Source organism: Rhincodon typus, chromosome 8 (assembly GCF_021869965.1).
Source record: "Rhincodon typus isolate 14 chromosome 8, sRhiTyp1.1, whole genome shotgun sequence".
In the NCBI taxonomy this organism is placed as follows: domain Eukaryota; kingdom Metazoa; phylum Chordata; class Chondrichthyes; order Orectolobiformes; family Rhincodontidae; genus Rhincodon; species Rhincodon typus.
In genome coordinates, this window is record NC_063339.1 from 93028371 (window position 1) to 93048581 (window position 20211).

The following is a 20211-nucleotide window of genomic DNA, read 5'->3' on the forward strand; positions in this document are numbered from 1 at the left end:
GGATTTTTTAAAAATATAATCAGCCTGTTCAAAGATGTTATTACACAGCTCTTGAGCAGATGGAACTTGAACCCAGTCTCCGACATCCGAGTTTGGGAAAATATCACTGTATGAGTGTCACCTAGATTACAAGTGAAAGCGGCAACTGACTGCAATTGCCTTGTTGGTCGAGAGGTATGATTCTCCCTGTGGGTAGTTGAGGCGACTGTGTAAGGTTTCGCTTTCCAATCTCGCATAAGCCCTTTTTATCTGCAGCAATGTTCTCTATTTGCTGTTTTGCTTCTTTTCACAAAAGTCTTCGAGAGCTTGTGAGCATGGTTCATTGTGAAATCGAAGTCTGCCTGAGATCCCAAAGCGTCTTTGTAGTGCATGACAATCACAGGCACTTTCGTGTCTGACCTCAAGTAAGCAACTCTGAGGAATCTATATTTCTATTAATGATATTCATGACGCTTTTCTTGGCAAAATGGGAGAAATATTGTGTTTTGGTGGCTGAATTAACCGAACAATATCTGGATAGAGGAATCCCGTCAGTTGTTTCTTCCCTCTCATATCCTTCCTCTCTCGTTGCACCTGAAAGAGAGTCGAGAATAAGTCTGGATCCGCCCTGGAGTCGATGCTAGGATGGAGGTTGTTGGCGACGGCGTAGATTGATCAAAGTCTTGTTTTTGATTGATCTCCAATTTCCTGTCACTTTTTACACGAGAACAATGTTTCGGGATGTGGTGTGCCCATTGTTTTGGAGAGACTGCTCAGTTCCCTTCGTATGCAAAGTAAAATACCGACTGTTCATCATGGGCTCTGAGAGATAGGATTTATGATCACTTGGAAAGGCACAGTTTGATTCGTGATAGTCAGCATGGACTTGTGAGGGTTAGATCATGCTTCACAAACCTTATTGAATTCTTTGAAGAGGTGACCAAACGCGTGGATGAAGGTCGAGCAGTGGACGTGGTATACATGGATTTAAGTAAGGCGTTTGATAAGATTCCCCACGGGAGGCTCATGCAGAAGGTAAGGAGGCATGGGATAGGGGGAAATGTGGCAGATTGGATTCAGATTTGGGTGGTAGTGGACAGAAAATGTTCAACATGGTGCTCAGTTACGAGTGGTTTACCGCAAGGATCTGTTCTGGGTCCTCTTCTATTTGTGATTTTTGTAACGGATTTGGATGAAAGAATGGAAGGGTGCAACTTTTCCAACTTTTGCAACATCACGTGAATATAATCCTGCATCGTGTCCACCGTCCCGATATAATCGTCGGTGTCCTTTCTAATTTCTGCATTGTTGGTCAAGACTGATGACAAAGATTACATACAATGATCCAATTGAGGCTGAACTACAGACATTACAGTTGTACAGTGATCTTTTCGCTTAACTAATGTGATTTTTTCCATTAATAAATTCAACTCACCCAAATTATTGTCTAACCACATCATGGTCATCGTCTCTGTAGGGACCAAAACCTCTTGACTCATCACCTTTGGTACTTTCATGGAATGTGGGAACGGCTTGTAAGGTCAACATCCCTAAATCCCCGTAACCCGAAAGACTCAGCCATTTCCAAGGTAAGTGATCTTCAACCACCTCTCTGTGGGGCTGTAGTCACTTCCAGTGCAGACTGGGTCAGGACAGTAAATTCCTTCACCAAAGGTCAAACTGAATCTGAAATCTACATTTAAGAAAAAAGCATTCCTACTTATTGTGTATTGTCTTTCTGTGTTGATGCCCCGTTTGAGCATCACTTCGTGCTTCCCCGTATTGAACGCTACCAAATGATTACTTTGTGAATGAAAGTATTTTCCTCACCTCTCGATATTCTAAACTCTATAGACCATTGACTGATGTTATTTGTATGCTCCCAGAGGACAGTCCTCACACCCCTTGGATGAATCCAGTGAACATTTCCTGACGCGACTTCTAAGGCAAGTATTCCCTTCTCCCGGCTAGGAAATCATTACCGCACTGACCTGCATTTGTGTTCTCATTAAACCAAGCCAGTTGCAGGAAGACTTTTACATTCAGCTTTTGCAATCTGATTCCTGTAAATGTTGACCCAACCCTTCATTGTCGTTTGTCTCCGGATGGTAACATTTCCTGAATCGTTTAGAATGACATCCAAATTTGTCTGAACACCATTCGCTGTTCTATCTTCATCATCCGGTTATGTATTTTAACATCACGTAGTTTGTCAGTGTTTCTTACTTTTCCAACGTTTTCAAACAATCTCAATCATAGTAACAAAACCGATAGAATGTATTGGTTTAGTCAATTCGTAAACGCCACAGAACTAGGTGGGAGTGCGTTGGTCTCGTAAATCGAAGGTCATGGTTGGATCTCTACGTGTGTCTCGTAGCCTGTTGGCTGTTAATTCCAGGGAAAGTTTTCCTGGAGCATCAGAAGCTGAGGAACGACCTTATAATAGTTTGTAAAATCATGAGGGATATGGATAGGGTGAATAATCAATGTCATTTTCCCAGAATGGGCCCGAGCGCAAAACAAGAGGGCATATATTTAAGATGAGAGGGGAATAAATTAAAAGAGTTCTGAGGGGCATTTTTTGAACACTGAACGTGGTGCGTGTATGGAGTGAACTGCCAGAGGAAGTGGTGGAGGCTCGTAAAAATTACAACATTTCAAAGGCACCTGAATGCGTGTTTGAATCAGTTGGGCTAAGAGGAATGAGAGCCTCCCACAGGCGAAGTGTTCGCTCACTTTTGCCAAAAATGACCATTCTCTGTGACACCTTCCCAGGTTCTCAGTGAGGATTTCGGATTCAGGAAGATTCCTCACAAACCGTGTTTGCAACTCAGGCCTCGAGCGAATCCCCAAACACACAGATCTTAACGAGCAAAAGAAGCAAAACTGTCAAGGCGAACGCGTTTCCACACACACCGAAGCACGAATGCTTTCTGTGAAACACCTCCAGTTCCCTGGGTTACGAACTACTCACACAACTGGCATCGGGGCAATTCCAAACTGCTCCTTCGAATGCGCTGAAGGTTTAGTGCAACGCCACTTACTGGAAACTGCTCAAATCAGGAAATAAAAGAATAGAGTAAGAACGTCCCACGAAAAGTGAATGCAAGCAATCACAGTCTCGATAAGTTGAGGTGTCCCTTTGGTCAGCAATGCGGGTGTGCCTGCACCGCAACGATTTCAGCGTATCAAGAAAGTGGCTCATCAGCTCCCTTCTTGAAGGAAGTGAAAGAAATTTCACATCTCAATTACCCTCCTTTTCACCAAAAAAAGGCAAATAACTGCAAGTAGGTTCAAGGCAGGATTTTGTTTCACAGCAGCAGCGAAATAACGATCTGCATTCACTTGCAGCGAAAGGGTGAGCAACGCAGCTTGCCTGGAACAGGGAGCAGCCGCGCAGCCTGCTTATTCCTGCTGGGGGAATTCCACATGTGTTAACGACTGCACTGTGGAAACATGCCGTGGACGCTGACCTGATGAATCGTTTGAGCTCTGCCACATCAAAGATTACATTGGGCAAAACCAAGATAACCCAAGTTACACCACTCCGATGGGACTCGAAGCCACACTTCCTCAACAACAGAAGTTTCTAATCCAGCGCTGTACACCACTCAGCCACACTACCATGCAGCCGTATAGCGGCATTTTCCAATGTTGCTACTGCACACAACTAAAGCGAAGGCACAGGGAAATGCTTGGAGGAACGCGATTCTCCTCGTCCATTTTCTTAGCTGCTCGGCAATCCCCGGCTACAACATTAATTTCGCAACAGATGCCGATAGCCCTTCAATCAAAACAAATACCAACGGAAAGCTGAACGCATCTTGTGAGATTCGGTTGAGCAAAAAATGTAATGAGTCTGTGAGAAAGTATGCTCGGTTATACTTCGACAAAGAACACATGACTGCATCTGATTTCTGGAATTCAGATTTTGGCTTTGGCCGATGATTTCGTTCATTGCTCGAAACAGAACGACTTTCGCGTTTACACGGAACATGAAAAGCACTGGACTGCAGGGAAAATGCACCAAGCTGAGCAGGCCGTGTACTAGATGTTGCCGTTCAGCACGCTTAGAGTTACCATGCCAGTTTAGTAGACAAAGTGGCTCAAAAACATCCCTCCAACAGGTAAATTAGAATCCGAGAACAACAGATCACATTGAGAGGCTGTTCGAACCTCGGCGCAGGTACGAGTTGCTACTTTTCTTGTCTTTCTCCTAAAGCGTACATTTTCCTGCAGAACTTTCGAGGCCTGGACATGAGCAAATGTCAGACGGCAGCCAGCTGATTTGGAAACCTGCGTGGGAAACGAAGAAAAGCGACTCACTAAATTTTACTCAATTCCACCGCACTTGCTCAGAGATGCACTAAAGGCACTTTGTAAACATATTGACAGAACGTAAAAGGAGATCAGAGATGTCAAAGCGGTGCTAACAGCATGGGATAGCTTTTTGTTCAGGAAGTGAAAAGCTCTCGCGCCTGAGTCAGCTTCACGTCTCTTGCTGCTGACTGATTAAGATACAAGTTGTTTCACTTGAGCTGTATGCGGCAATCTTTCCTATCCCTCCTTGTTTCGAGTTGCTTGCTCCTCTGTGACATAAAGAGAAAAGAATGGATACAATGTCAATTGGTAGCCTGTCTTGTCATTTCCTCAGTTTCAATTCCAACACGGTTTACACTTCAGAGCACACGTTAATGTTAATGACTCTACGAAAGCGCGAGTCAAGAGATTCGTCTGAGTCTGTAAATCCCTTCATTCCTCTTGTTGACTGAATGGGCCGCTACTATGTCCGCTGTTCAGAAATGCAAACATGTTTCTCTATTCCAAAACCTGCCTGAGGTCTTCTGGTTTTGATTCACGCATTTTGAACGTGGCAGAGGCCAACGGAACTCGGGCTTTCAGTGATTACTTTGAGATGCATTTGACAGAGAGGAATGCGAGGTGCACTACGACACCGGCAAATAAGGCTTCTCCTAGACTGCGAACCGGGAGGCTTTCGCACGTAAAGCAAATGTCATACTGCTCCGCTACAGAAAGAATGAGGGTACACCAAATGCACTCTCAAAAAGGATGACCATCTGTGCACATTCAGGACCAGGACGGAGAGAAATTTAACAAAGATTCATACCGCAATCAAATAGAATTATCCTTCTTTCCACAACAAAAGCATATATGGGCGACTTCATTCAAAGAAAGGTTTGCTGACAAGAACAGCAAATTCGGATGCTCTGTCCACTTCCATCCAGAAACATATCGCTGCAATAAAGGAGTAGCACTGTTTCTGCCCGGCCTCGAACTAGGGACTTTCCGCATGGAAACGAGGCGCGGATGCTCTGTGCTATCCCACATGGTACGTTGATGTGTAACAAAACGCTTGATTTGGTTACTTGGCACTGATACACAGCTCATCCATATCAAGCTTCAGCATAACAGCCAACACAACAGGCTGCCAGCATAATTGGCAGCGGTGGGATTCGAACCCACGCCTCCGAGGAGACTGGAGCCTAAATCCAGCGCCTTAGACCGCTCGGCCACACTACCACACCGGTAGGGCGCTCCAATATGACTCTTTCTGATGTTGCTACTCCAACACAAAAACAGCGAAGGAACAGGGTAAGTCGTCAAGGATCCCTGTCTTGCTCGCCCATTTTCTTCGCTGCTCGGCAACGCCCAGCTACAATATTATTTTCCCACCAGATGCTGACAGCCCTTCAATCAAAGCGAAAATCAACAGAAAGCTGAACGCATCTTGTGAGACTCAGTTAGGTGACAAATGCAATGTGCATGGGAGAAAGTAAATTCGCTTATGCTTGGATAAAGAAGACATGATGCTCCCCCACATCGTACATTGATTTGAAATGGAGCACTTGACTTTCCTTGCTGCCCACTTAAACACAGCTCATCCATAACAGCCAGCCAGCCCAAGTGGTAGCGGTGGGGCTCTAGCCCTCATTGTCAACTTGATTGGAGCTTGAATCCAGCGCCTTAAACCACTCGGCCATACTACCGCTGCTGCCCCGGCCTCAACTATGACTCTTTATGACGTTGCAACTGCAACACTGCTAAAGCAAAGGCACACAGAAAGGCTTCGAGGATCCCTGACAACAAGGTACAGAGCTGGATGAACACAGCAGGCCAAGCAGCATCATAGGAGCAGAAAGGCTGACGTTTCGGGCCTAGACCCTTCATCAGAAATTTCTGATGATGGGTCGAGGCCCGAAACGTCAGCCTTTCTGCTCCTATGATATGCTTGGCCTGCTGTGTTCATCCAGCTCTGTACCTTGTTGTCTCGGATTCTCCAGCATCTGCAGTTCCTACTATCTTCGAGGATCCCTGTCTTCTTCGTCCATTTTCTGAGCTGCTCAGCAATGCCCAGCTACAATATTATTTTCGCACCAGATGCTGATAGCCATTCAATCAAAGCAAAAATCAACGGAAAGCCGAACGCATGCTCTGAGACTCGGTTAGACAACAAATGTAATGTGGCTGGGAGAAAGTGTACTCGGTAATGCTTGGATAAAGAAAACATGAACTACATGACATTTCTGGAATTTAGATTTTCGCTTTGATAAATGATTTCGCCCTCTGCTCAAAACAGAACAACTTTCGCGTTTACATGTCGCATGAATAATACCGGACTACCCGGAAAATGCAACAAACTGAGCAGCCCGTGTCCCACATGACGCCGTGCAGCATACTTACAATTACAACGCCGGTTTTGAAGAATAAGTGGCTCTAAGATAATCTTCTGTCTGAAAACCTGAGCCAGCATTTGAATCCGAGAATGACAGATCACATTTCGAGGCTGTTCGACTCTGACATCCGAAATAGGGACAACATCACTGTATGAGTGTCACCCAGTTTGCGATCAAGGACTGGAATAGTGGCTGGCTCGTTGGTCTCGAGATATGCTCCTCCCTTAGGGCTCATCCAGATAATGCAAGCGATCTCGGGTTCATAACCCCGGCCGAGCCCTTATTACCTCCAAACATGTCCTTTACTCACTGGTTGGCGTACTCTGAAGGAAAAACTTCAAGCGCATGTGAAAGCGCCACATTCCGAATCGGTGTCAGTCTGAGATGCCCAAAGGGTCTTTACAGTTGATATGCTTTTTCAGAAAACAAAGAATCAACTTTGAAAGAGCACCTGGCCGTGGGCAAACTGGCTTCATCTCTGCTTTGGAAAAGTGCGATCTGAATGCAAAAAATTCTTTCCTAAATCCAATTGCTCTGCTGACTCACTTTCGTCAGTGGCAAGAATTTCTCACTGTCAGCTCAAACAAGCTGTCCATGCCCAACATTATAAACATAAAATGGTAGTTGGAAACTTGGAAAGGAAACAAAACAGAAAACCCAGTCTCCAGCTTCGTGAATCTTTCAAAACTCTTTGTGAAGCAGACTCAGGGGAGAGTGAAGGGTGAAGGGCTTGATTGAGCGGAGCCAGTCACAGCTCTTTTCCCTTCTTTAAGACGCTGGGTCATTGACTCTGATGTTCTCGGTGTCATTGCCTGATCTGAGACATTGAAATAATCAGCATTCTTTGAAATTATCAGGAATTCAAACGGCTTCGCTGCTGCAGCACAATGAGATATTTGGGAAGAGACAAGTGGAAAAGCTCAAAGGAAGATGGCCCGGGGTTCAGGTGAGCTGGTTCACAGTGACACGGATGTCACTGCAGGGGTGTGAGATCAGACAGTTTCCGTGTCTTCACAATGAATGTCACAGACTTTGTTTTGTGAGAGGAAAACTGGCAAAGGACAGTTGTCATACTTGTAAAATTACAATCAATCTGAAATCACAGAATCATATCTTACAGACAATATCCCAGATTCACCATCACCACCCCTGGATGTGTCTTGTTCAACCTTCATGACAGACCCAGCACAGGTGGCCGCACATTGCGACACTGTCAGGGGAAGGTTGACTCAGAGTTCTCAACATGGAGTCCCGATCCCATTAAGTCTCAGGGCATCAGGTTAAACATGGACAAGGAAGCCTCCTGCTGATTGCCGCGTACCGTTCTCACTCGGCTGATGAATCAGCAATCCTTCATGTTGAACAGCACTTGGACGGAACTCTGAGGCCGGTAAGAGCGCAGAATGAACTCTGTATTTGCAATTTCAATGTCCATCGTCCAGAGTGGCTCAGCAGCAGCTGGTCAGGTCCGAAAGGACATAGCTGTTCGACTGGATACGCAGGTGGTGAGAGAACCAAGAAGAGTGAAAACATGCTTCACCTCATCGTCACCAATCTGTCCTCAGCATCACATCTGTCCATGACAGTAACGGCAGGAGGTGACCAGTATGTAATTCTTGTTGGGCCGAAGTCTCGCCTTCACATTGTGGCTACCACTCAATGTCTCATATGGCACTATCACCGTGCTAAATAGGACAGACTGCGAACACATCTAGAACTCAGGTGTGGGCATCTATGAGGAGCTGTGGACGATCAGAAGTAGCAGAATGGGACTTCAAAGAAGCCGCAGTTACTGCCTGTCTCTGTTTTCCTTGATGAGGAAAGAGTCATTATCGAGTTTGGTTGAAACCGAGACCTCCGTAGAGTTCTCATAAATTATGTCTCGGTGTATGGTCGGTTAATTGTTTTCATGTTGAGTTTGAAAGAATATTGGTATAAAATGTCTAAGCCTGAACGGACAGAATATCCACAAACTGTTCGATGATTGGAGAATACTTTCTCACAGCTAATTGACGGGTCGGAAATGTCTGACCAGGAAACTGAAAATTTCAACTCTCAAAATATTTTGGTTAACAGCTGAACGTGTTGACTAAAAACAATACGGAGACTGATGTCAAACAAACCTGTACGATCCCCGAAACCCGGGTGTCAGCGAGTTCAAACGTCATGTTGCAACTACCAAAATGACAGTTTTCCTCTTTCACGTTTACTGTTCCAAAATAAAGGCTGAGGCATTCGTCACGGAGACATAGCTACAGTGTCACCTCAACCACTACAAACACGCCTATGTCACCAGGAACGAGCCATGAAACTGATTCCGCAGTCTGCCTCTAATTTCCTCAGTTTAAATTCAAGTGTGACTTGTGCCTCTCTTCAGGATCACAAAATGGATGGATCGATTGGAGCCTTTGCTGTAATCGGGGTTGATTACATGGGAACATGTTTGCTTTAATACTGGTCGAGTGGATCAAGCGATGAGTTTAGAACTCAAAGAGGGGCATGTTCCATTTAAATAGTTTTGACATCGCTTCTCATCATTTCAGACTTTAACCAACTGCCCACAGAAATCATTATCTAGCTTGATGGGTATCGAACTTTAAGTGAGAAGAAAGGAGGATGCCTCGAGCTTGTTTAATTTTGAGATTTTGTACCGCATGAAATGATTGTGGTTGGCCATCCAAATGCTTCCCGACGCAGGGATGACTGACCCTCAGTGAGGTTTCTTTAATAAACTTTAATAAACTGTCCCCGCGGCTTCTAGCATATGACATGGGCTGTAATGGCCTTCAACGATTGTGACGCAACAATGATGCTGGCTCCTGGAATATGAATATGGATCAGTCGTGGGTCACGTGGTACTGAATCATTCAATGAAATGTAATTCCATCCCCAGGTATTTACATTTCTACATTACCATCTCAGACACTGAAGTTAAGCAATCTTTGGGAATCTATATTACTATTAACGATATTCATGACGTTTTTTCTTGATGAAATTGGAGAAATATTGTGGGGTTTTGGTGACTGGATTTACTGAACGATATTCGGAAAGAGGGACTGGAATCTCATCAAGTGTTTCTTCCCTCTCAGATCCTCTCCCTCTCGTTGTATTTGAAGGAGGTTCGAGAACACGTCCTGGATTCGCCCTGTGACATATAGAATCAATCTCCCCAGTATCCTGCAAATTCTAAACAGGATGTACGAAGACAGGTAGAGGATGAGGAGAGAGAAGTTGAGACAATGAGGTAGAGAAGGGTGAAATGAAGGAGACAGAGCGACAGACAGACAAGCAGAGAGAGAAAGAAGAGAAATGGAGAGAGAGAGAAAGGCGGGGTGGAGTGGGGATGGTTTAAGAGAGAAAGAGCACTATCTTTTGACCTCCTTTGTCAACAATAGTTTAAAATCGTTGCGGTGCAATCACTTCCCTTAACCCTATACAATAGGCTTACAGCATGTGTGACCTTGCGTCGCAAAGGGAGCGCATTTGGCTCCAGATAACAGCGCTCCGTGTTTGAATCATGTCAGGCTTATGCTGCTCATATGCAGGCTAGCTTTCCTGGAATATATGTTAGGCGGTGGCTTTTGGCGATGGAGTGTATGGATCACAAAACTTGTTTCCTATTGCTCTCCAGGTTTTCCATGGGAACAATGTTTCAGGGCTGTGGTGTGCCAATTGTTTGGGTAAATGCTCACTTCCGCTTGTGTGAGAAGTAAAACACAACCTATTCATCATGGGGTTTAAACACACAGTCGCCTCCCCTGGGCAGCCGCTTCATTCAGTTGGCAATGGCGCGGTGTAAATAATATTGTACTGATCTCTAATTACTTAATCTATAGGCACTAAATTTTATTTTTCAATTCATCAGGATTTCCCAGCTCCTCCCTTTGTAGCAGAGTGACAGTGAGTTCAGAAAGAGATGTTTCCAATCAACAGCAGTTCCTTTCCTGCAAGTGCTCACAGGTACAGTGATCTTTAACCAACCGCGGAAGCCAAAGTCCCACAATCTCTCTTCACGTTAACGGTGAATCTGAATGTTATACTCTTATGTCGAGAGCAGGGATACAGAATGAAGATGTTCTGGAAATTCTTTGCTGCTTTGAATCCCAGGAGCAATGTGGAGTGTATTTGCTCTGAGTGAGTCTCAGCTGGCCCGGGGCTACTGATGCCGCTCAGGCAATGGCTTGTTGGCCTCGGGGTATGATTCTCGCTTTGGGGATTATACAGCGCGGATTATGCGAGAGGTACCGGGTTGAACGCCGGGATTTCTGGTCTTCGTGTTGCCAACTCGCACGATCAGCTTTCCGGAAATAAAAGGCCGTGTCCAATGAGGTCGAACTTCCTGAAGTAAGGATGGGGCAGAGGTGCCAATGCAGCGAAGATGGCAAAGGGAAACTTATTGAAAATGAAAACAAGGACCTGAGCACGTTTGTGCACGCAATCTAACATTGAATAAGTCCTCCATAAAAATCTGATGAAGTTGAAACACGTTATTTGCAGTCTGTTAGATGCTGAGGACATCCTGCAGCAATTCCCCACGCTGTTTTGGACAGCAGCGTCCTTCCGTTGACATGGCAAGTTGTGAATAATAAGAGGGTCACGCGACAATAATAAATCAAATCGAGAATCAGTATATCAGAGACAGGATCACAAACAGGCACCATCATTAGGACAGATATCCCCGCTCCTGAATAATACCAGAGAGATACAAGCGACAGAGTTTCGATGGGATCGATGTGCTGATCGGCTCTCTTCTGCACGGGAATGACGACATGAGTGAGAGTTTCACTCGGATTCTCTTAATCTGGGGCTGTTGGTGTCAGATATTAATGCCTGTCCGGCTGCAGCAAACAAACCGACTCTCGCGTTGTATCAGTCTTTTGCAGGATTTCTGTGTGAAGACGAATCTTGAACATCAAACAGGCTGCACAGAAAAAAAAACTCACATTGACTTAACTGAGGGAAATCTCCGGTGTCCGTTTCTCTCTTTCCCACCAGCTCAGCGTTTTTTTCTATCTCGGATAACAAACATTTGGAGGAAGTTCACAATCAAATTTGCCAAGTCCCACCGCATTCAAGTCACTGAACCCCATGTGTTTGGGAAGGAGCAGAAAAGAACATGTGAACTTCCCTCCTCCAGTATTTTTGGCAAGTGGAAGAAAATGGTTTCATAATCCGCCGATGGAGAATGCCCGGTCACAGGGCAGGGGATTAACAATACCATTCCGGGAGCAGAGAGACAGAATGAAAAGATGTTCTTGAAATGGTCATCCGCTTCACACCTGGTTACGTGGCAGAAATGCGGGGGTTTTTCTGGCTCGTTGGTCCAGAAGTATGATTCGCGCCTCGGGGTTTGTGTTTAACCAGCATGTGAGACGTCCCGGATTCAAATGCCGGGCAAGCTCTGCTTGTTTCATTTTAGTTTTCCCAGGTCGCCCGATCAGGTTTTCGAAAAAATAGAGCTGCACGTCATGAGGTTGGACTTCTTGAAACAGGATTAAGCTTCGAGAGCAGCAGTGTCATTGTCGCGAGCGTGGCGACATAGCGAATATTGAAAGTGAAAAGTGCGGGTTTGGGATTTCACCCATGCAATCCGACATTGAATAAATCTGGATTCTTGAAATTATTTGGACGGGAAACGTCAGGAAGCGGAGACACGAAGTGATTGGAGTTAGTGCAGAACAGATTTTTTTAAAAATTCATTATTAGATCGAGGTCGTCACTGGCTAAGCCGTATTTATTGCGCGCCCCTGCCTGCCCAGAGTACAGTTCCGTGTCTAGATTCACATGTAAGATCACAGACCAGGCAAGGATGGCAGTTTCCTTGCCTAAAGGACGTTAATGAACCAGATGGATTTCACTCACAACTGATTCCCACTCATCCCCAGATTCTTAATTGTAGTTTTTTTTTGTCCATTTAACTTCCACCCTTCACGCTGGTGGGGTTCCAACGCAGGACCCCAAAATGTTATCTACGTCTCTGGATTAACATGCCAACATCAATTCCACTAGGCCATCGCCACCCTTGTCTGTAAAGATGTCAGCTATGAAGATAGATTGGAAGGTTGGAGAACAGAAGACTGAAAGCTGGTCTGATTGAAGTTTTCAAAGTTATGAGGGGTCTACACAGAGGCAACAAGGAGGAAATGCTCCCATACATGAAAGGATCCAGAGCGGTTAGCCAGAGGTTTAAAGTCATTTCGAGAAGTAATAAAAGTGATATCCGGAAACATGTTTTCATGCAGCAATAATTGAGTTATTGAAAAACGAATTCGACAGTTAGGTTAAAACTAACAATGTGCAGATTTACAGGGAGAATTCAAGACAATGGTGCTAAAAGATATACCCATTTCCTCATTGTGGAGAACCGGCACAGCTGAGGTGGGCTTCATGGCCTCTGTCTGCGCTGTGACAAGTTTGTAACTCTGAGTGAAATCAGAGTTCGACCAGCACCATGTGGGAAGTTAGTCAAGGGTTATATTGACACAGTCGGGTCACAGCTGTACAACAGAATATTACATGTGTACATTTCACAGCGAGCACCGAGCAGCCGGAATCAATGTGGGGAAACACTGCAGGGTGTCCTGTACATCAGACACAATCCACTTTACCATTCAGGTCCTGCCAGAGTGAGAGAGCCAGAAAAGGTCGATCTATCCATCGTACCTATGTCAGGTCGAGTGGGTACAAAAGATGTGTGAAAGTGGAAATACGTGATAGATTTGTCAGGGTCGGATGTGTTTACTGGAAGCAGCAAGCTGAGGAGATATAAAGTAAACCAACTGAGATCTGACTGCAGGAGCAGCACATACATTGTACAGACAGCTGGAAACATCTGATGTATTGAATTCCTGTTGATGGCAACTTGCTTTCACGAGACCACGCTGCTGTAGAAGGTAGCATGTCACTGCCTCTCAGAGTTGTGATGTAGCGAGGCAAATATTTAGCAGTTCATCAGAGTTACACTGCAGGAAATTCATTTTTCCAAAGTGAGAGGAGTCTTTATGGAACAGAGGTCACACAAGGAACCCTTTCACACAAATAATTACCCTTCATCTCAACGTATTGCTTATCTCCTTAGCACTTTATCTGTCATTGTGCGTGACCCTTACCTTCTGGATGATGTGACGCAGTGGTATTGTGAAACTAGAGTTCGGCTGCAAAAACGCGTTCTCACGCACGCGTTGTCATCCTCAAAACCGATGGAAAACTGACAAAATCATTGGAGGTTTTTTTTGAGCATTGTGAATCACTCCTTAAGGGTCTGCCATTGCAACTACGCTGAGCCATCTCTTAACTTATTTTTTCACTTCATTTCAGCCAGCCCTAACTTCGTACTGATACCATTGCCCTTATTTAGTTTTGAGCGCTCGTCGTAGATCCAAACTGCCTTCCCTCAATGTAGACATGAGATTCAGTCACACTGTGATCACTGCTAAGTAGGGGTTCCTGCACTCTGAGGTCATTAATTACTCCTGTTTCCTTATCGTGATTGCTTCTGGAAAGTACTGTTCTGGTAAATTAATAATTTATCATGACGAAGGAGCAGCGGTCAGAAAGCTTCTGATTTCAAATAAACCTGTTGGACTATACCTCGGTGCTGTGAGACTTCTGACTTTGTCCACGCCAGTCTAATACCGGCAACTCCACATCGTAATCACGAGTGAGATTGTTTAAAATAGGTGGAAAAGTAAGATAAATTGACAGAGTACTTGATGTTAAAACACAGAACGGAATGGTAAAGAGACAACCACGAATGACAGTGTCAGACAACTTTGAATGTCATTGTACACGATTCAGGAAAGCTTACCATTTACAGACAAAGGACAATGAAGAATGTAATTGTTGGGACAACCTTTGCAGGAATCAGATTGTAAAATTTGGATACGAAAGACTTGTTGCACTTGTCTTGGTGTTAATAAGCACAAAAATACAGTTCAGTGCAATGGTGATCTCCTTACTCGGGAAAGGGGATACTTGCCTTCAAGGTCATATCAGGAATGTTCACTGGATTTAGCCCAGAGATGAGAGGACTGTCCTCCAAGAGTAAACAATAAAATCACTGAATGTGCCATGCAATTTAGAATAATGACAGTTGAGGAGAATGTCTCCATTCACAGATTGCTCATTGGTAGAACTCCATACAGGGAAACAAGAAGTGATGCACAAAAGGGACACTAACATAGAAACATTGTACAAAACAAATAGGACAGTTTTGTTTTGAAAAATGTAGATTTCAGAATCACTTTGACCTTTGGTGAAGGAATTTACTGTCCTTATCCAGTCTGCACTGGAAGTGACTGTACCCCAGCAGTTGAATTTCAGTTACGTTTTGAAACAGTTGAGAGTCCGTCAGGTCACGGAGATTGGCCTTACAAGCCTTATAAAAGTAAATCAATAGAGCAAACCTGGCCCCTATAGAGATAATGTTCATCATGCGGTTAGATAATCATTTAGGTTAGTTGAGTTGAAAATTGGAGAAGTCACATTGAATAAACAAAGTATAATCATAGTGCAACTGTAATATCTGTGATTCAGCCTCATTTAGAGCATTGTATGCAATCATGATCCTCATTCTTCAACAAAAATGTAAAGAGTTTAGAAAGGTCCCAGGCGGGTTTACTGGGAAATAGAGACATTAAAAAGGATAGAGACGGGTTTACTGAGACATAAAGTCATTATAAAGAACACAGACGGGGGTATATCGGAATAGTGGAAAGAATGAAGGATTTTATTCATGAAATGTCGGAAATACTGTACCAGAAACAGGGAAAATTGGGATGTAAACTAACGCAGATTTTTCAGATAACGTGAGGATTGAAGCGACTAAATAGGAAGGGAATTCCCTGTTTCGGGTAAATCAACAACCAGATTTAAAACGTGAATGAGAAAGAAAACATTAGAGAAGAGTGTCTTTCGCTCAGAGTGTTACTAATTCCTGAACGATTATCCAGAAACAAAATAGAGAAACTGATTCCAGAATACTTTAAAAGACACATGAGCGGAGAGTCAAACAGCCACACAACATGGAAACTGACCCTTCAGTCCATTCATTCCATGCTGAATAGAATCCTAAACTAAACTAGTTCCACCTGCCAGCTCCTGGTCCATATTCGTCCATGCGTTTCCTATTCTTGTACTTGTCCAATGTCCTAAAAGTTGTAATTGTACCCCTCAAGAAGTTCATTCCACACGCGAGCCACTCGGTGTAAAATATTTGCCTTCTCATGTCTTTTTAAAATATCTCTCCTCTCTACTAAGAAATGTGTTCCGTAGTCTTGAAATCTCCCATCCCAGGGGAAAAAAAAAACCACAATTAACACCATCCACAGCTCTCGTTATTTATAAAGTGCTATAAGGTCATCTCTCAATTTCCCACGCTCGAGTGGAAAAAGTCACAGCCTATGCAAACTTTCTGTACACCTCACACCTTCCATGCAACGCATCGTGGCATCTTCTGAACCTTATCCAGCTAAAAAAAAACCTTCCTCTGAGTAGGCGAACAGAATTCTAAACGGTATTCGAGAAGAGGCTTCAGCAGTGTCTTTTTAAAAAACTATTTTGCCAGATGTCTATCACCACTTTTCGCGCGAGCGGGAGTGGAACTAATTTCCCTGGTCTCTCCTCAAGCATCTACCTTGAAGGTAACAAATAAGCCTCTCCCGGAAGTAACAACGCATGTGTCAATATTTTTCACAAGTTTGATGCCGGCAGGAACATTTCCATCAATAACTCGGCGTTTCAGGAATACGACGGAACATGCAATCTGAAGCAATAATTTTTCAGCTCGTCTGTGTTTGACCAACGCTACGGGAAGGTGTGATAACTTGCTAATAAATGTAGTCAAACTAACGTTGCGTAAGCAACATAAGTCTTTTTGCAAAACGAAAAGCTGAGATCTGAGATGCTGCTGACGACAAAGAAACTTTCTCGTTGAAAAGCGGGAACAATCCGGCTCACAAGTTTTAATTCAAATCTATTTGGCATGAGCTTCGTGACAAGCACTTCAGCAGAGTCACAACACGAGTGAACATGTCTGTGAGCGGGCTTGAAGAAACATAGCGTGCGTCTGTAGAATCTGAGGTGCTTCTCAGCATAACGATCAATACGACATGCAAAAAGCGGGTTGGTGGCTTTGTGCCTGAAATTGCTTGTTTCGGGTCTTTGTAGGCAATTTGGATTGCAGGTCAAACGGTTATCTTGAATATGTGCGATTCTACCATTGACTATGAACTAATCAATGGTAAAGTCAGAAATGTGGAGGCAGCCAATGCCGTGATCGTCATGGGTAAAGAGATGAGCTTACTCAAGGGGGTGAAGTACCGTGGTGGTCGGTTAGCTCAGTTGGTTAGAGTGTGGTGCTAATAACGCCAAGGTCATGGGTTCGATCCCCATACTGACCAAGTGCGTCAAGTCGGCGTTGCTCGGTGCCACTTTGTGCTTTTGTCGGAGGTTTGTGGTGCGGTGTCTACTTTTGCCCTTCGCCATCGGCACGCAAGTGAGGTCTGTTACTGGGTATTTTCGCTGCTGCGCCGCAGATTGCGATCGGAGCAGTTTCGTTTGATCTGATTCACCCCGCAGCTGAGATCCTGCATTTTCACACCATTTGCCAATGTACCGCCACAAAACAGTAAACCTCCACTGCACAATGTCACATTCAAAAGCGACAGTGTAACTAATTACTAACCGGACCCAGGATCACAACTTTGACCAGTGCAGCAAACGGATCAGGGCTCACTGCTCCTCACCAACTTATGAAAATAACAGGAAAAAAGTGCTGTAGAAACTAGGCAGACCTGGCATAATCTGGAAGAGAAGCAGAGTTAGTGTTTCGAATTGAAAGAAACTATTCAAAATTATTTTGCCTGATGTCTATTAGAAATTTTCCCACGACTGCCAGTGGAACGAACTTTCCTGGTCAGGCCTCAAGAGTCTGCATTGAAGGTAACAATTAAACCTCTTCCGGAGTTGACAAGGCTTGTATCACATTCTGCGGAAGCGTCACTGGACTTGAAACGTTAACTCCGATTTTATTTTTCTCAACACATACTGCCAGAACCGATGTGATTTTCCAGCAACTTATGCTTTTGTCCGTGAATGACAGCATCGCAGTTCTTTCGGTTTTTACTGATAAAGAAATTTTACCGTTCGTGAGCCGAAAGTATCTGGCTCACCAGTTTCAACTGAAATCTATTTGGCGTGAGCTTCGTGACAAGTACCTCAGCAAAGTCTAAACGCGAGTGAAAATGTCTGTGAGCGAGCTTGAATTAACATAGCGTGCGTCTGTAGAATGTGAGGTGCTTCTCAGCACAACGATCAATACGACATGCATAAAGCGGGTTGGTGGCTTTGTGCCTGAAATTGCTTGTTTCGGGTCTTTGTAGGCGATTTGGATTGCAGGTCAAACGGTTATCTTGAATATGTGCGATTCTACCATTGACTATGAACTGAACAATGTTAAATCAGAAATTTGAAGGCAGCCAATGCCGTGATCGTCATGAGTAAACAGATGATGTTACTCAAGAGGGCGAGTCGTCGTGTTGGTTGGTCAGCTCCGCTGGTTTTCGGTGTTACTTATAACGTCATGTCGTGAGCTCGATCTCTGTACTAACCGTGTGCGTCGGACTCGTATTGCAAGTTTCGTGCTTTGCGTTCTGATCAGAGGCTTGTGGTGCAGTCTCTGCTTTTTCCCTTCTCCATCGGCACGCAACTGAGATATGCTTCCGGGTGTTTTCGCTGCTGCACCGCAGTCTGCGATCGGAGTAGTTTCGTTTGTTCTGATTGACCCCGCAGCTGAGATGCTGCTTTTTTACACAACTTGCCAATGTGCAGCCACAAAACAGAAAACCTCCACTGCACAATGTCACTTTCAAAAGCGACAGTGTAAGCAATTACTTACCGGACCCATGATCTCAACTTTGCCCAGTGCAGCAAACGGATCAGGGCTCACTGCTCCTCACAAACTTATGAAAATAACAGGAAAAAGAATTTCTGTACAAACTAAGCTGACCTGGCATAATCTGGTAGAGAAGCAGAGTTATTGTTTCAAATCGAAATAAACTATTCAAAATTATTTTGCCGGATGTCTATCACCACTTTTCTCACGACTGCCAATTGAACGAACTTCCCTTGTCTTGCATCAAGCGTCTGCATTGAAGCTAACAAATAAGCCTCTCCCGGAGTTGACAAGGCTTGTATCAAGTTCTGCGGAAGCATCACTGGACTTGAAACGTGAACTCTGATTTTTTTTTTCACAGATGCTGCCAGACATGCTGAGCTTTTCCAACAACTTCACGAACAAAAACGGAATTTGCTGGAACTGACCGACAACATTGAGTGCAGCTTTTTTCGAAAATCTGATTGGGGTGTTTGTCAAAATGAAGGCAAGCAGCCGGGGTGTGCCCACGATTTGCGGCGTCGTCACTATCGTGGTCTGAATCACAAACCTGTTATAGCTGTTCCTAAAGTAAGTCAATTCCCCATTGCTTGGGGAGAAAAGACACCAAACAGCTTCAACAACAGCCTTTTCCCTTACTGTCTCCGTGCTCCCATGAGCCTGCTGTTTGCGCCCTTTCTCTTTTCATCCAGCGTTTGCCCATTGCCGGATGTATTTACCCAGTTACTTCCTCTGGCAAGCAGTGCTTTGCATTTGATTCAGAGAATGTGATTGGGAAGCTGCCCCTGTCTGCACAACCCGACAGTGTCACAGCACCCATGAGGAATAGAAACAGTTTCAGATATTGTATTTAGATTGAAGGGTTTACTGTTAGTTTGTGGGAAATCACTGTCGAGGAAGCAAATTAAACTGGCAGATCAGCATACAAGAGTTTACGGTATACTGGATCCTTGGAGAAAATATGAACAGCACAAGGCCATTTCAAAACACCGACTCCTGTTAATGGGCCCAGCGTGCTTCCACTACACAAGGCTCGCTGTATAGTAAAAGCTCGCTGAAGGTCGACAAATATTCACACGTTCATTCCACACATGTTCAGGAGATGCACAATGACAGGCCGACAAAGCTGTTGAGAGAGCCATCAACTCACTGATATCATAAAATGATCAGGTATGTAAAGGTGCCTTCTCTCTGACATGAATCATAGAATCCAATCAGTGTGGAAACAGGCCCTTCGGCCCAACTTAGTCCACACCGAACCTCACAGCATCCCGCCCAGACCCATCCCCCTATAAAACCCGCCTAATCCACACATCCTTGCACACTACAGGCAATTTAGTACTGCCAATCCACCGAGCCGACACATCTTTGGACTGAGGGAGGAAACCGGACCACCCGGAGGAAACCCACGCAGACACGGGGAGAATGTACAAACTCCACACGGACAGTCGCCTGAGGGTGGAATCGAACCCAAGTAATTATATCCGAAAATTTTGTAAAACGTGCGGACCAGAAGGATGTAACTATCCAGTGTTTTTGTGCTGAAAGAGAAACGGAACACTTACTTAAGCCCACTTTCCAGAATTGCAGCTGTTGGCATGCAGTTGTTGAACATGAGTGGAAAATCCAGGGAGGTTTTAAATG

At 44.5% G+C, this 20211-nt stretch overlaps 1 long non-coding RNA gene and 2 other non-coding genes across 3 annotated transcripts; 2 read left to right on the forward strand and 1 right to left on the reverse strand.

Annotated features, from left to right (window-relative positions):
- Positions 1-5438: 5438 nt before the first annotated feature.
- trnal-uag lies at positions 5439-5520 on the reverse strand. Its single transcript has one exon. It is a non-coding gene; the product is annotated as a tRNA-Leu (tRNA).
- A 3964-nt stretch (positions 5521-9484) lies between these two features.
- LOC125483868 lies at positions 9485-10610 on the forward strand. Its single transcript, XR_007262780.1, has 3 exons — positions 9485-9567; positions 9764-9883; positions 10540-10610. It is a non-coding gene; the product is annotated as an uncharacterized LOC125483868 (long non-coding RNA).
- A 6390-nt stretch (positions 10611-17000) lies between these two features.
- On the forward strand, positions 17001-17074 carry trnai-aau. Its single transcript has one exon. It is a non-coding gene; the product is annotated as a tRNA-Ile (tRNA).
- Positions 17075-20211: the final 3137 nt, after the last annotated feature.